This window comes from Cervus elaphus, chromosome 7 (genome assembly GCF_910594005.1).
Source record: "Cervus elaphus chromosome 7, mCerEla1.1, whole genome shotgun sequence".
Lineage (NCBI taxonomy): Eukaryota > Metazoa > Chordata > Mammalia > Artiodactyla > Cervidae > Cervus > Cervus elaphus.
In genome coordinates, this window is record NC_057821.1 from 10,848,321 (window position 1) to 10,861,579 (window position 13,259).

Here is a 13,259-nt window from a genome sequence, read left to right on the forward strand (position 1 = left end):
TCTTTTAATTACATTAGCTTCTTGAATTATGTAGAAAACAAGATTTGGAGTGACAAGCCAAAGTTACAATAATACTTTTACAGTAACAATTTTTTTCTTTTTTTCTAAATTTTTTTTTGTTTTTGACTGTACTGGGTCTTGTTGCTGGGCGTGGGCTTTCTCTAGCTGCAGACGGGAATACTCTCTAGTTGCAGTGTGCAGGCCTCTCATTGCGATGGCTGTCCTTGTTGCAGAGCGCAGGCTGTAGGTGTGTGGGCTTCAGTAGCTGTGGCACATGGGCTTAGTTGCCCCTTGGCATGTGGAATCTTCCTGGACCAAGGATTGAACCTTGGTCCCCGGCTTTGGAAGATGAATTCTTAACTGCTGGACTACCAGGGAAGTCGTTATAATTTTTTCTTTAAATATATCATCTTGTAGAATGTAAAAAACCAAGTGCAGTTAAAAATCATTGTTATATTAGTATTAGCTTTTCCAGTTGCCGATATACCTTTATTGAGATCTTTGGGCCTCTGTATTGCTTCAAGGTACTCTCCAGTGTCCTTTTATTTTACTTTGGAGAGTTTCTTATAGTGCAGGTCTAGTGGTCATAAAGTCTATCAACTTTTGTTTACCTGAGAATGTCTTGATTTCTCCCTTATGTTTGAAGGACAGTTTGACAGGATATGAGATTCTTGGTTGAGTTTTTTCCATTTAGCACTAAATACACTAACCTACTATCTTCTGGCCTCTAATATTCTAATGAGAAACCCACTCATCATCCTACTGAGAATCCCTTGTGTATGGTGGTTCACTTCTTTCTTGCTACTCTCAAGATTTGCCCCCTGTCTTAGGCTTTTGAAAGTGTACATTATTTATAATCTGTCTTGGGTTGGGTTTCTGAGTCAACCTACCTTGGAGTTCGTTTACCTTTTAGGATGTTCATATTTATGTCTTGGGCTTCCCTGATAGCTCAGTTGGTAAAGAATCCATGGGAGACCCTGGTTTGATTCCTGGGTCGGGAAGATTTGCTGGAGAAGGGACAGGCTACCCACTCCACTATTCTTGGGCTTCCCTTGTGGCTCAGCTGGTAAAGAATCTGCCTGCAATGTGGGAGACCTGGGTTTGATCCCTGGGTTGGGAAGATCCCCTGGAGAAGGGAAAGGCTACCCACTCCAGTATTCTGGCCTGGAGAATTCCATGGAGCGTGTAGGTCCAGGAGGTTGCAAAGAGTCAGACACAACTGAGCAGCTTTCACCTTCATTTATGTTTTACATCAAATTTGAGAAGTTTTTAACCATTATTCTAATATTCTCACTACTTCATTTTCTTCTTCTGGACTCTCACGATGTCCACTTAATGGTGTCCCACAGTTTCCTTAGACTCTGTTCACTTTTATTTAAAATTTATTTATTGGAGGCGAATTACTTTAAAATACTATAGTGGTTTTTGCCATACCTTGACATGAATCAGCCATGGGTTTACATGTGTTCCCCATCCTGAACCCCCCTCCCACCTCCCTCCCCATCCCATTTGTTCACTTTAAAAAAAATTTTTTTTTTAATTTATCCTTGGTTACGCTGGGTTCTCATTGCTACATACAGGCTTTCTCTCATTGCAGTGAGCAAGGGCTACTCTTTGCTGTGGTGCAAGGGCCTCTTGTTGCAGAGCACAGGCTCTAGGTGTGTGGGCTTCAGTAGTTGTGGCTCTTGGGCTTAGTAGCTCCATAGCATGTGCAGTCTTCCCAGACCAGGGATCGAACCCCATGTCTTCTGCATTGACAGGTGAATTCTTAACCACTGGACCACTAGGGAAGCCTGTGTTCACTTTTCTTCGATCTTTTTCCTTTCGTTTTCAGTCTCAGTAATTCCTGTTGTCCTATGTTAAGGTTCTCTGATTCTTTCTTCTGCCTCCTCAGTCTGCCTTTCAATCTGTCTAGTGAATTTTTCATTTCAGTTATGGTACTTTTCAGTCCTTGAATTTCCTTTTGGTTTCTCTTTAGGTTTTTAAAATCTCTATTGATAGTTCCATTTTGTTCACACAGCATTTCCCTTACTTTCTCCATATCTTTCTTTAGTTCTTTGAACATCTTTAAGACAGTTGTTTTCAAATTTTGGTAGTATATCTGCCATGAGGGCTTTTTCAAGGAGAGATTCTGTTGAATTATTTTTTCCATCAGTTGGTCCATACTTGCCTGCTTCTTCGTTTGCTTTGTGACTTTTTTTGTTGTTGTTTAACTCTGACCATTTGAATCTAATAATGTGGAATTCATTCTGGAAATCAGATGTTCCTCCTTCCCCAGGTTTTGCTGTATTTTTTCATTTGTTCATTTGGTTTCTTGATTGCCGTAGGCTGTCTCTGTGCTGAGAGTCGGTCTGAGGTGCAAACTTAATGTCTTCTCAGGTCTTCTCTGAGCCTTTCCTTAGGCATGTGTAATCACTTTTGAAAGGTTGTTGCTGAATGATAAGACGTGGGATTCTTGGCCTCTGGAGGAGACAAATTCAATCTGGGGTCAGAGACGAGGCTGGATTGCTCAGAGCTTTTGTGTAATAAAGTTTTATTAAAGTATAAAGGAGATAGAGAAAGCTTCTGACATAGGCATCAGAAGAGGGCAAAAGAGTACCCCTTTGCTAGTATTAGCAATGGAGTTATATACTCTCCAGTGAATCCAAAGAATGTCTGGAGGTTGCAAAGACCTCACCAGACCTACTCCCATAATTTACATTTTAAGATAACAGAGTTGGCCAGAAGGTTTAATCCAAAGATTGTCCTCAGGCAGGATACATCCTTGTAAAGACCAGATCTACTCCCATAATTTATGTTTTAAGATAACAGAATTAGCCAGAGGGTTTAATTCAAAGACTGTCCTCAGGCAGGATACATTATTGTTATATAGTCACTCAGTATCTGAGTAAGGAGGTTGGGCCATTTGGCAGAACCAACTTGAAGATAGAGTCATAGCTTAAGACAACATTTCCATAAGAAAAAGAAATGTATTGGTTAACTCAAGGTTTGAGAGTAGTTAGCTTCAGGTGAAACCAGGTGTCATGGCAACAACCTCCTTTTAAATTTGTATAGAGAAGAAAAAATATCGCTGGTTTGTTTCCTCCTGCCGCTTAAGAGAGATAAAAATGTCTGGCACTTGCAGCCTATTTCCTCCGTTTGGAGACCCCTGGCCTTCCTGCCTGTTACCCTCTCACTTTCTGATTTCCTTTGTGCATGCAGGTGTTTTCGAGTGTCCTCATATTTAATATCTGGCTCTCCAAAGGAGAGCAAGGAGTGAACAACAAAGGGGAGTGGGGTGTGCATGGCCCTTTAAACCTCCCTGGAAGTCACTTGAGCCAGAGATGGAGGGCCTTGCCGCAATAGCAGAAGGTGAAACAATGGCTGCCCACCTATTTGTCTGCATCTCAGTGATCAGAAGCAGCAGTTGGCAGTCAGAGCACAGATACCTAGGTAGGAGTCCTTTTTGACCACCCTAGCTCCTGCAGGCGGTGTATAACGGCCCCAGGAAAATTTGAACAGCTTCCTGCCCCATGGCTGGGATGGGTGGTGTGTGTCTACTGCTGTGATAAGAACTGAAAGAGATAAAAGCTACCACCATTCACCATTAATGTCTTCTGCAAGTTGCTAGCCTTCAGCAGATTCCAGAGTTCCCAAATAGTTAAATTAAGTTCTGTAAGTGCAGTTGTTGTGTAGGTAGGGAGACCTATTCCTGGTACTTCCTACTATGCCACATTCCCAGAGTCCTCTGAGCTTTTTAGTGTTCCAGCTTGCTCCTAGTACCATCCTCTTCTCTTCTACTCTGTTAGCTTTTTAAAAAAATTTTTATTTATTTTAAATAAATAGATAAAGACTGCGCTGGGTCTTTGTTGCTACACACAGGCTTTCTCTAGTTGCTACAGGCAGGGGCTACTCTGGTTGCGGTGCTTGGGCTTCTCATTGTAGTGGCTTCTCTTGTTGCAGAGCATGGGCTCTGGGTGTGTGGGCCCAGCAGTTGTGGCATATGGAACTAGTCACCCCACAGCACATGGAATCTTCCTGGAGAGATGGAACCCTTCTCCTGCATTGGCAGGTGGATTCTTATCTACTGGACTCCTCTGTGTTAGCTTTGAAAACTAACAGACTTCACTCACAGTGGAAACCAGAAGCATCAGTTCGGTTCAGTCGCTCAGTCGTGTTCGACTCTTTGTGACCCCATGGACTGCAGCATGCCAGGTCTCCCTGTCCATCACCAACTCCCAGAGCTTGCTCAAACTCATGTCCATTGAGTCGGTGATGCCATCCAACCATCTCATCCTCTGTCGTCCCCTTCTCCTCCCGCCTTCAACGTTTCCCAGCATCAGGGTCTTTTCTAATGAGTCAGTTCTTCACATCAGATGGCCAAAGATTTGGAGCTTCAGTATCAGACCTTCTAATGAATATGCAGGACCAATTTCCTTTAGGATGGACTGGTTGGATCTCCTTGCAGTCCAAGGGACTCTCAAGAGTCTTCTCCAACACCACAGTTCAAAACCATCAATTCTTCAGCACTCAGCCTTCTTTATGATCCAACTCTCACATCATACACAACTAATGGAAAAACCACAGCTTTGACTAGACGGACCTTTGTCGACAAAGTAATGTCTCTGCTTTTTAATATGTTTTCTAGGTTGGTCATAGCTTTTCTTCCAAGGAGCAAGCTTCTTTTAATTTCATGGCTGCAGTCACCATCTGCAGTGATTTTGTAGCCCAAGAAACTAAAGCCTGTCACTGTTTCCATTGTTTCCCCATTTATTCATCATGGAGTGATGGGACCGGATGCCGTGATCTTGGTTTTTTGAATGTTGACTTTTAAGCCAGCTTTTTCACTCTCCTCTTTCACTTTCATCAAGAGGCTCTTTAGTTCTTCTTCACTTTCTGCCATAAGGGTGGTGTCATCTGCATCTGAGGTTATTGATATTTCTCCCAGCAATCTTGATTCTAGCTTGTGCTTCATCCAGCCCGGCATTTTGCATGATGTACTCTGCATATAAGTTAAATAAGCATGATGACAACATGCAGCCTTTACTTACTTACTTTCCCAATTTGAAGTCAGTTTGTTGTTCCATGTCCAGTTCCAGCGCTTCTTAATCTGCATACAGATTTCTCAGGAGGCAGGTAATGTGGTCTTGTATTCCCATCTCTTGAATAATTTCCCACAGTTCGTTGTGATCCACATAGTCAAGGCTTTGGCATAGTCAATGAAGCAGAAGTAGATGTTTTTCTGGAACCCTCTTGCTTTTTCAATGATCCACAGATGTTGGCTATTTGATCTCTGGTTCCTCTGCCTTTTCTAAATCCAGATTGAACATCTGAAAGTTCATGGTTCATGCACTGTTGAAGCCTGGCTTGGAGAATTTTGAGCATTACTTTATTAGCATGTGAGGTGAGGGCAATTTTGCAGTAGTTTGAATAGTCTTTGGCATTGCCTTTCTTTGGGATTGTAATGAAAACTGACCTTTTCCAATCCTGTGGCCACTGCTGAGTTTTCCAGATTTGCTGGCATATTGAGTGCACCACTTTCACAGCATCATCTTTCAGGATTTGAAATAGCTCAACTGGAATTCCATCACCTCCACTAGCTTTGTTCGTAGTGATGCTTCCTAAGGCCCACTTGACTTCACATTCCAGGATGTCTGGCTCTAGGCGAGTGATCACACCATCGTGATTATCTGGGTCATGAAGATCTTTTTTATACTGTTCTCCTGTGTATTCTTGCCATCTCTTCTTAATATCTTCTGCTTCTGTTAGGTCCATACCATTTCTGTCCTTTATTGAGCCCATCTTTGCAGGAAATGTTCCCTTGGTATCTCTCATTTTCTTGAAGAGATCTCCAGTCTTTCCCATTCTGTTGTTTTCCTCTGTTTCTTTGTGTTGATGCCTGAGGAATCTTTCTTATCTCTCCTTGCTATTCTTTGGAACTCTGCATTCAGATGGATATATCTTTCCTTTTCTCCTTTGCCTTTAGCTTCTTTTCTTTTCTCAGCTATTTGTAAGGCCTCCCAAACAACCATTTTGCTTTTTTGCATTTCTTTTTCCTGGGTATACTCTTGATCATGGCCTCCTGTACAGTGTCATGAACCTCCGTCCATAGTTCTTCAGGCACTCTATCAGATCTAATCCCTTGAATCTGTTTGTCACTTCCACTGTATAATTGTAAGGGATTTGATTTAGGTCATACCTGAATGGCCTAGTGGTTTTCCCTTCTTTCTTCAATTTAAGTCTGAATTTTGCAATAAGCTAATTTTTCAGTAAGCAAAATCAACCCAAAATAAGCATGCTGCTAAGTCACTTCAGTCATGTCCGACTCTGTGTGATCCCATAGACGGCAGCCCACCAGGCTCCCCCATCCCTGGGATTCTCCAGGCAAGAACACTGGAGTGGGTTGCCATTTCCTTCTCCAATGTGTGAAAGTGAAAAGTGAAAGTGAGGTCGCTCAGTCAGGTCGGACTCTTAGCGAACCCATGGACCACAGCCTACCAGGCTTCTCCGTCCATGGGACTTTCCAGGCAAGAATACTGGAGTGAGGTGCCATCGCCTTCTCTGCAAAATAAGCATAGGAGTCACTAAAAGATAACAGGTCTAGAACGTCAAAGTCTTACTCTCAGCAGATTATCATTATTTGACCGGTCTGGTGGTGCCTTGGAAGATTCTACCTGTAAATCTATCTGTGTTTGACCTCTCACTTCATCCGATGCATAAAGCCTTTTCCTGCTTTGGGTTGGGATGGAGGCGTTTGTTAAAAACAATATGATGGGCAACTGTTTACCTCTGTGGCTGTGTTGAGGCAGTGGTTAACATTTGTAACATATGATAGACTAGAAATCTTAAAAGGAAAAGTGGGAAATGAGATGTCCATAGGGCTCTTAAAAAGCACTGACATGTTGCTCGGATTCTAGAAGGCCACGTGCATGTGTCAGGCTGTAGGCATGCCCACAGCTGTACGCACACTAAGGAAAGGCCTGAGAAGGTGCTAAAGTCTCACCTCACTTTGACCTGAGACTCCTTGCAAGGAGGGATTAAAGACTAACGCAGAGTTGTCAGCTTGCAGGCGGATCCCGACATGACATGCATGCAGAGCCCTTTGATAAAGATTTAGAGTTCTGTTGATGTCAGGTGATTAAGGAAATCTCTGCAATCATTAGTTGACCATCAAGCTAAGCAGCGACTTCAGTGGCCACATACAACAATGAATACAGACTTTACATAATTAGTTTGGAAACATCACTAAACAAACTACAAAAAAAAAAATAGCAATTATAACAAGCTTCTGGGGAGGGAGAGAGTCTGATTTGCAGAGATACCATATTATTTAAAATGCTCATTTTTCAACAAAAAATTGAGACATGAACAAAAAAATATGGCCCATACACAGAGAAAAACAAGAAACCATTCCTAATGAAGTCTAGACATGGAACAAAATAGAAAAATACTTTATTTTGGTTGCTCCACATGACTTGTGGGATTTTAGTCCCCCAACCAGTGATTGAACCTGTGCCTTTGGCAGTGAGAGCATGGAGTCCTAACCACTGGACCATCAGGGAATTCTTAGAAAAATACTTTAAATCAAACATTTTAAGTATTTTTAAAGAACTAAAGAAAATAATTTCTAAAAAGCTAAGTGAAGGGTGGGTGAAATGTGAAGGGAATCAAAAGACACAACCTTCCAGTTATAAAATACACAAGTCATAAGGATATAATGTACAGCATGGTTACTGTAATTAATACCATATTGCATATTTTAAAATTGCTAAGAGTAAATCTTAAAAGTTCTAATCACAAGAAAAATTCTAACTGGGGGAATCTTGTGTGATATCACTCACTACCAGCTGCACTGATTGTAACTATGTAATGGTCAAGCTCAACATTCAGAAAACTAAGGTCATGGCATCTGGTCCCATCACCTCATGGGAAATAGATGGGGAAACAGTAGAAACAGTGTCAGACTTTATTTTTTTGGGCTCCAAAATCACTGCAGATGGTGATTGCAGCCATGGAATTAAGAGATGCTTACTCCTTGGAAGGAAAGTTATGACCAACCTAGAGAGAATATTAAAAAGCAGAGACATTACTTTGCCAACAAGGGTTCGTCTAGTCAAGGCTATGGTTTTTCCAGTGGTCATGTATGGATGTGAGAGTTGGACTGTGAAGAAAGCTGAGTGCCGAAGAATTGATGCTTTTGAACTGTGATGTTGGAGAAGACTCTTGAGAGTCCCTTGGACTGCAAGGAGATCCAGCCAGTCCATCCTAAAGGAGATCAGTCCTGGGTGTTCACTGGAAGGACTGATATTGAAGCTGAAACTCTAGTACTTTGGCTACCTCATGTGAAGAGTCGACTCATTGGAAAAGACCTTGATGCTGGGAGGGATTGGGGGTAGGAGAAGAAGGGGACGACAGAGGATGAGATGGCTGGATGGCATCACTGACTTGATGGACACGGGTTTGAGTAAACCCCGGGAGTTGGTGATGGACAGGGAGGCCTGGTGTGCTGCGATTCATGGGGTCGCAAAGAGTCAGACATGACTGAGCGACTGAACTGAACTGAAGGGTTACAGATGTAAACGAAGTTTATTGTGGTGATGGTTTTGCAGTGTATACAAATACCAAATCATGTTGTATACTTGAAACTAGTGTAACATTATATGTCAATTATGCCTCAATTTTAAAAAGAGACATGAACTTTAAAAAAAAATTGGAAATAAAGAATTAAGTGAATAAATAAAGTAAAACACAGGAGGGACTATAGACGCACATTTTATTCCTTTACAAAAAAAAAATGTTACTGTTGCTTTACCCAAATCAGACATTAAAGATCTGTGTGCAAGTTAAAAAAAAAAAAAAACTAAGTAAAACTATGAGCAATATCTCACTAAACAGGGAGCATCCACAAAGATCCAAACTAGATAATAATGGAAGCCAAACAGAAACTCTGGAGTGGAAAACTACAATAACTGAAATGAAAAATTCACTAGAGGAGCTCAACAAAATATTTGAGCAGGCAAAAGAACCAGCAGACTTTTAGATAGTGCACTGAGATGATCAGTATAAGGAACAGAAAGAGGGAAGAATGAAGAAAAATGAACGGAGATCTGCAGTTGAGTTCAGAAGACAAAGGATCAGCCTGTTCTCCTATTTCTCAAGTACCTTTAATTCAAAAGCTCAGCATGCCAAGATGGCACGTTTTGGGGTGGCATACTCTGCTCCCCTTTAATTATATTCAAATGAATCTGAAAAAAAAGTTGAATGAAAAAAGTGAGTTGCGAAAGTACCATTTTCAACCAGGTTCTCAACTGTAAGTAAAGAAAACGCCTCTAACTTAAGCAGAAAAAGGATTCATTGGGAGGATATGGCAGTTCACAGGGTCACTAGGAGAGCTGAGGAACTGAGATCCAGGACCAAACTGTGTGGCTGCAGCCAAGCCCAGGCCCTTTGCTTAGCAATGCCATTGCTGTCGGGGGCTGTGGTCCGATTGCAGAGCCTCACTTGGTCACAGGCCTGTCCCCAACTGGGAAGGCAGCCCTCTGGCCTTTTAGCTCTTGTGGCGAAGGGACTCTTCCACCTGCTGGGAGGGGGCCTCAGATACTGAACAAAATAGTGATGAATGGCCACATCGCTCTCATTTATGTGAAACTTACCAACATCCAAAGCAATGGCCTAGACGGTTTGAAAATAAATATACAATAAAAACAGAATCATTCACAGGAATAACATGCACTAACTTCAGGGTAATAGGAACCTCTGAGGAGACAGGGTCAGGGAAAAGATGTGGGACTTGAGCTATATCTGAAACATTTTATTTCTTAAAAATGAAAAATGTTACCACCTGTTTATGCATCATGGTGGATACATGGATATCATTATTTTCTACACTTAGGTGTTTCTTTTTTAAAAAAATTATTTATTTATTGGCCGTGCTGGGTCTTTGTTGCTGCACAGGCTTTTTCTCTAGTTGGGGCAAGCCGGGCTACTCACTAGGTGTGGTGCGTGGCTCGTTTCGGAGCACAGGGCTAGGCATGTGAGCTTCAGTAGTTGCGGCACGTGGGCTCAGGAGTTGTGGTTCCCCGGCTCTAGAGCAAAGACTCAGCAGTTGTGGTACATGGGCTTAATTGCTCCTCGGCATGTGCGGTCTTCCTGGGCTAGGGATCGAACCTGTGTCTCCTGCATTGGCAGGTGGATTCTTTACTACTGGACCACCAGGGAAGCTGAATGCCTATGTGTTTCTTACAAATATTTCCTAATTAAAAAAATCAACATCAGTCCATCAAAAGTATGTGTCAGGCCATTCAGTTCTCTGCAATGTCTTCTTATGTAACTGTTGAAGGACAGTTTGATCCAGCACCCTCAGGAGAAGAGAGAAAGCTTTGCTTGCTAGCACCCACCTATCTTGCCAGAGTTTTCCAACACTTCTGCAGAGCCTCTGTTTCCATCCCCTGAAAGTTGGCAGGGCACTCGGCTGAAACTGGGAGACTGAGTAATGCTTGGCTTGATGCTGTTTACCGGCAAGGAGTGATTCATTTCATTATCGAAATCCTCAGCCCTTTAATATGCGTCCCAAGAACTTATCTGGCTTGAAAGATCAGAGACAAAAAACTGAAGGGAGAATCTCAGAAAAGTTGGAATGATTTTTATAAAATAAACAGAACCAAGCCAAAACCTTTTTGTTCGGACTGTGGCCAGTAGGAGTGAATTAATGAATCTTTTTCTACATATATATATATTTTAAAATTGAGATATAGTTGATTTATAACATGGTGTAAATAAGATGTACACACCTTGAGTCAGTGCATTTATATGTTGCATTTGATTTGGTGCATTTGTATATTGCAACATGATTACCAGTGTTACTGTTGGCTAGCACCTCTGCTGTCACGTAACTATTTTTTGTGGTGAGGATATTGGCGATCTACTCTCTTAGTAACCTTGATGTTTATAATACAGTGTGTGGAATGTAATCACTATGCTGTGCCTTAGATTTCCAGAAGTTATTTCTCTTCTAGTTGCAAGTCTGTATCCTTTAACAGCATCTCCCCATGTTCCCTTGGTAACCGCCACTGTTTCAACGTGTTTGGCTTTTTTTGGATTCTGTGTATGAGTCATATACTGTATGTTTTCCTGCCTCTTATTTATCTCAGTATAATGCCCCCAAGATCCATACATGTCACAAATGGCAAGATATCTTTCTTCCTTATAGCTGAATAATATTCCATTGTATATATACACCACATCTTCTTTGTTCATTCTTTGATGGACACTTAAATTGTTTCCATGTCTTGACTATTGTGAGTAATGCTGTATCCATATATGTAAGTTTTGATAACAGGAAATCAGTTTCTCCTAATTCCTCTTCTCTCCAAGTAAATATTTAGCAAATATTTAGAGACTATGGGTTTGAACTCTAATTGGAAAAGATACATGCACCCCAGTGTTCGTAGCTTAAGACATGGAAGCAACCTAAGTGTCCATAAGCAGATGAGTGGGTAAAGAAGACGTGGTACACATGAGACGATGTCCCTGGTGGCTCAGACGGTAAAGATGATGAGGGGCATATATACACAATGGAATATTACTCAGCCATAAGAAAATGAAGTATTGCCATTTGCAGCAATATGAATGGGCCTAGAAAACACTATACTAAGTGAAATGAGTCAGAGAAAGACAAATATGATATCACTTATATGTGGAATTGAAAAATAATACAAATGAATCTATTTATAAAACAGAAACAGACTCACAGACATAGAAAACAGACTTATAGTTACCAAAAGAGAAAAGAGGGGAAGGGATAAATTAGGATTATGGGATTAACACAGCACTATCATGAAAAATTGCTTTTGAACTGTGGTGTTGGAGAAGACTCTTGAGAGTCCCTTGGACTGCAAGGAGATCCAACCAGTCCATCCTAAAGGAGATCAGTCCTGGGTGTTCATTGGAAGGACTGGTGCTGAAGCTGAAACTCCAATACTTTGGCTACCTCATGCAAAGAGTTGACTCATTGGAAAAGACCCTGATGTTGGGAGGGATTGGGGGCAGGAGGAGAAGGGGACGACAGAGGATGAGATGGCTGGATGGCATCACCGACTAGATGGGCATGAGTTTGAGTAAACTCCGGGAGTTGGTGATGGACAGGGAGGCCTGGTGTGCTGCGATCATGGGGTCGCAAAGAGTCAGACACAACTGAGCGATTGAACTGAACTGACAGTATATTAAATGGGGCTTCCCCAGTGGCTCAGTCAGTAAAGAATCCTCCTGCAATGCAGGAGATGTGGGTTTGATCCCTGTGTCTGGAATATCCCTTAGAGGAGGGCATGGCAACTCACTCCAGTATTCTTGCCTGGAGAATCCCGTGGACAGAGGAGCCTGGAGGGCTACAGTGCATGGAGTCGCAAAGAGTCAGACAGGACTGAAGTGACTGAGCACATAGTATTTTAAATAGATAAGCAACAAGGATTTACTGCATAACTTAAGGATCAATATTCAATATCTTGTAATAACCTATAGTAGAAATAATCTGAAAATATGTAACTTGAATCACTTTGCTATATATTTGAAACTAACACAATATTATAAATCAACAGTATTTCCATTTAAAAAGAGACTGGGTTTGAAATGACACCAGAGTGATAGCCTGCCAGTGTACTGCCTGTCTTAGTTTGGTCCTGAGCAGAGTTTCTTTACTATAAGGCAGAAATAATGTACACTATATATAAATGTACACTATAAATAACTATAAGCTATTATTACTCAACAACCAAAAATCAAATAACCAGAATAAAAAATAGGGAAAGGACTAAAATGACATTTCTCCGGTGATGATATACAAAAGGCCAACAAGCAAATGAAAAGATGTACAGCATCACTAATCATTAGGAAAGTGCAAGTCAAAGCCACAATGAAATATCACCTCATAACCATTAGGATGGTTGCTAATAAACCAAAACAGAAAATATCAAGTGTTGGTGAGGATGTAGAGAGATTGGAACCACTGTTCACTGTTGGCAGGAATGTAAAATCATGCAGCCTCCATGGAAAATACCACAGTGGTGCTTCAAAAAGTAGAATTGGATCCAGCAAATCCTGCTTATGGGTCTGTTTCCAAAGGATTTGAAAGCGGATCTCAAAGAGATATTTGTACACTTTCGTTTGTAACAACATTACTCACAATAGCCAAAGGGTGGAAGCAACTCAAGTGTCCATTAATGGATGAATGGATAAACAAAATATGGTACGTACGTACAAAGGAATATTATTCAGCCTTTAAAAGG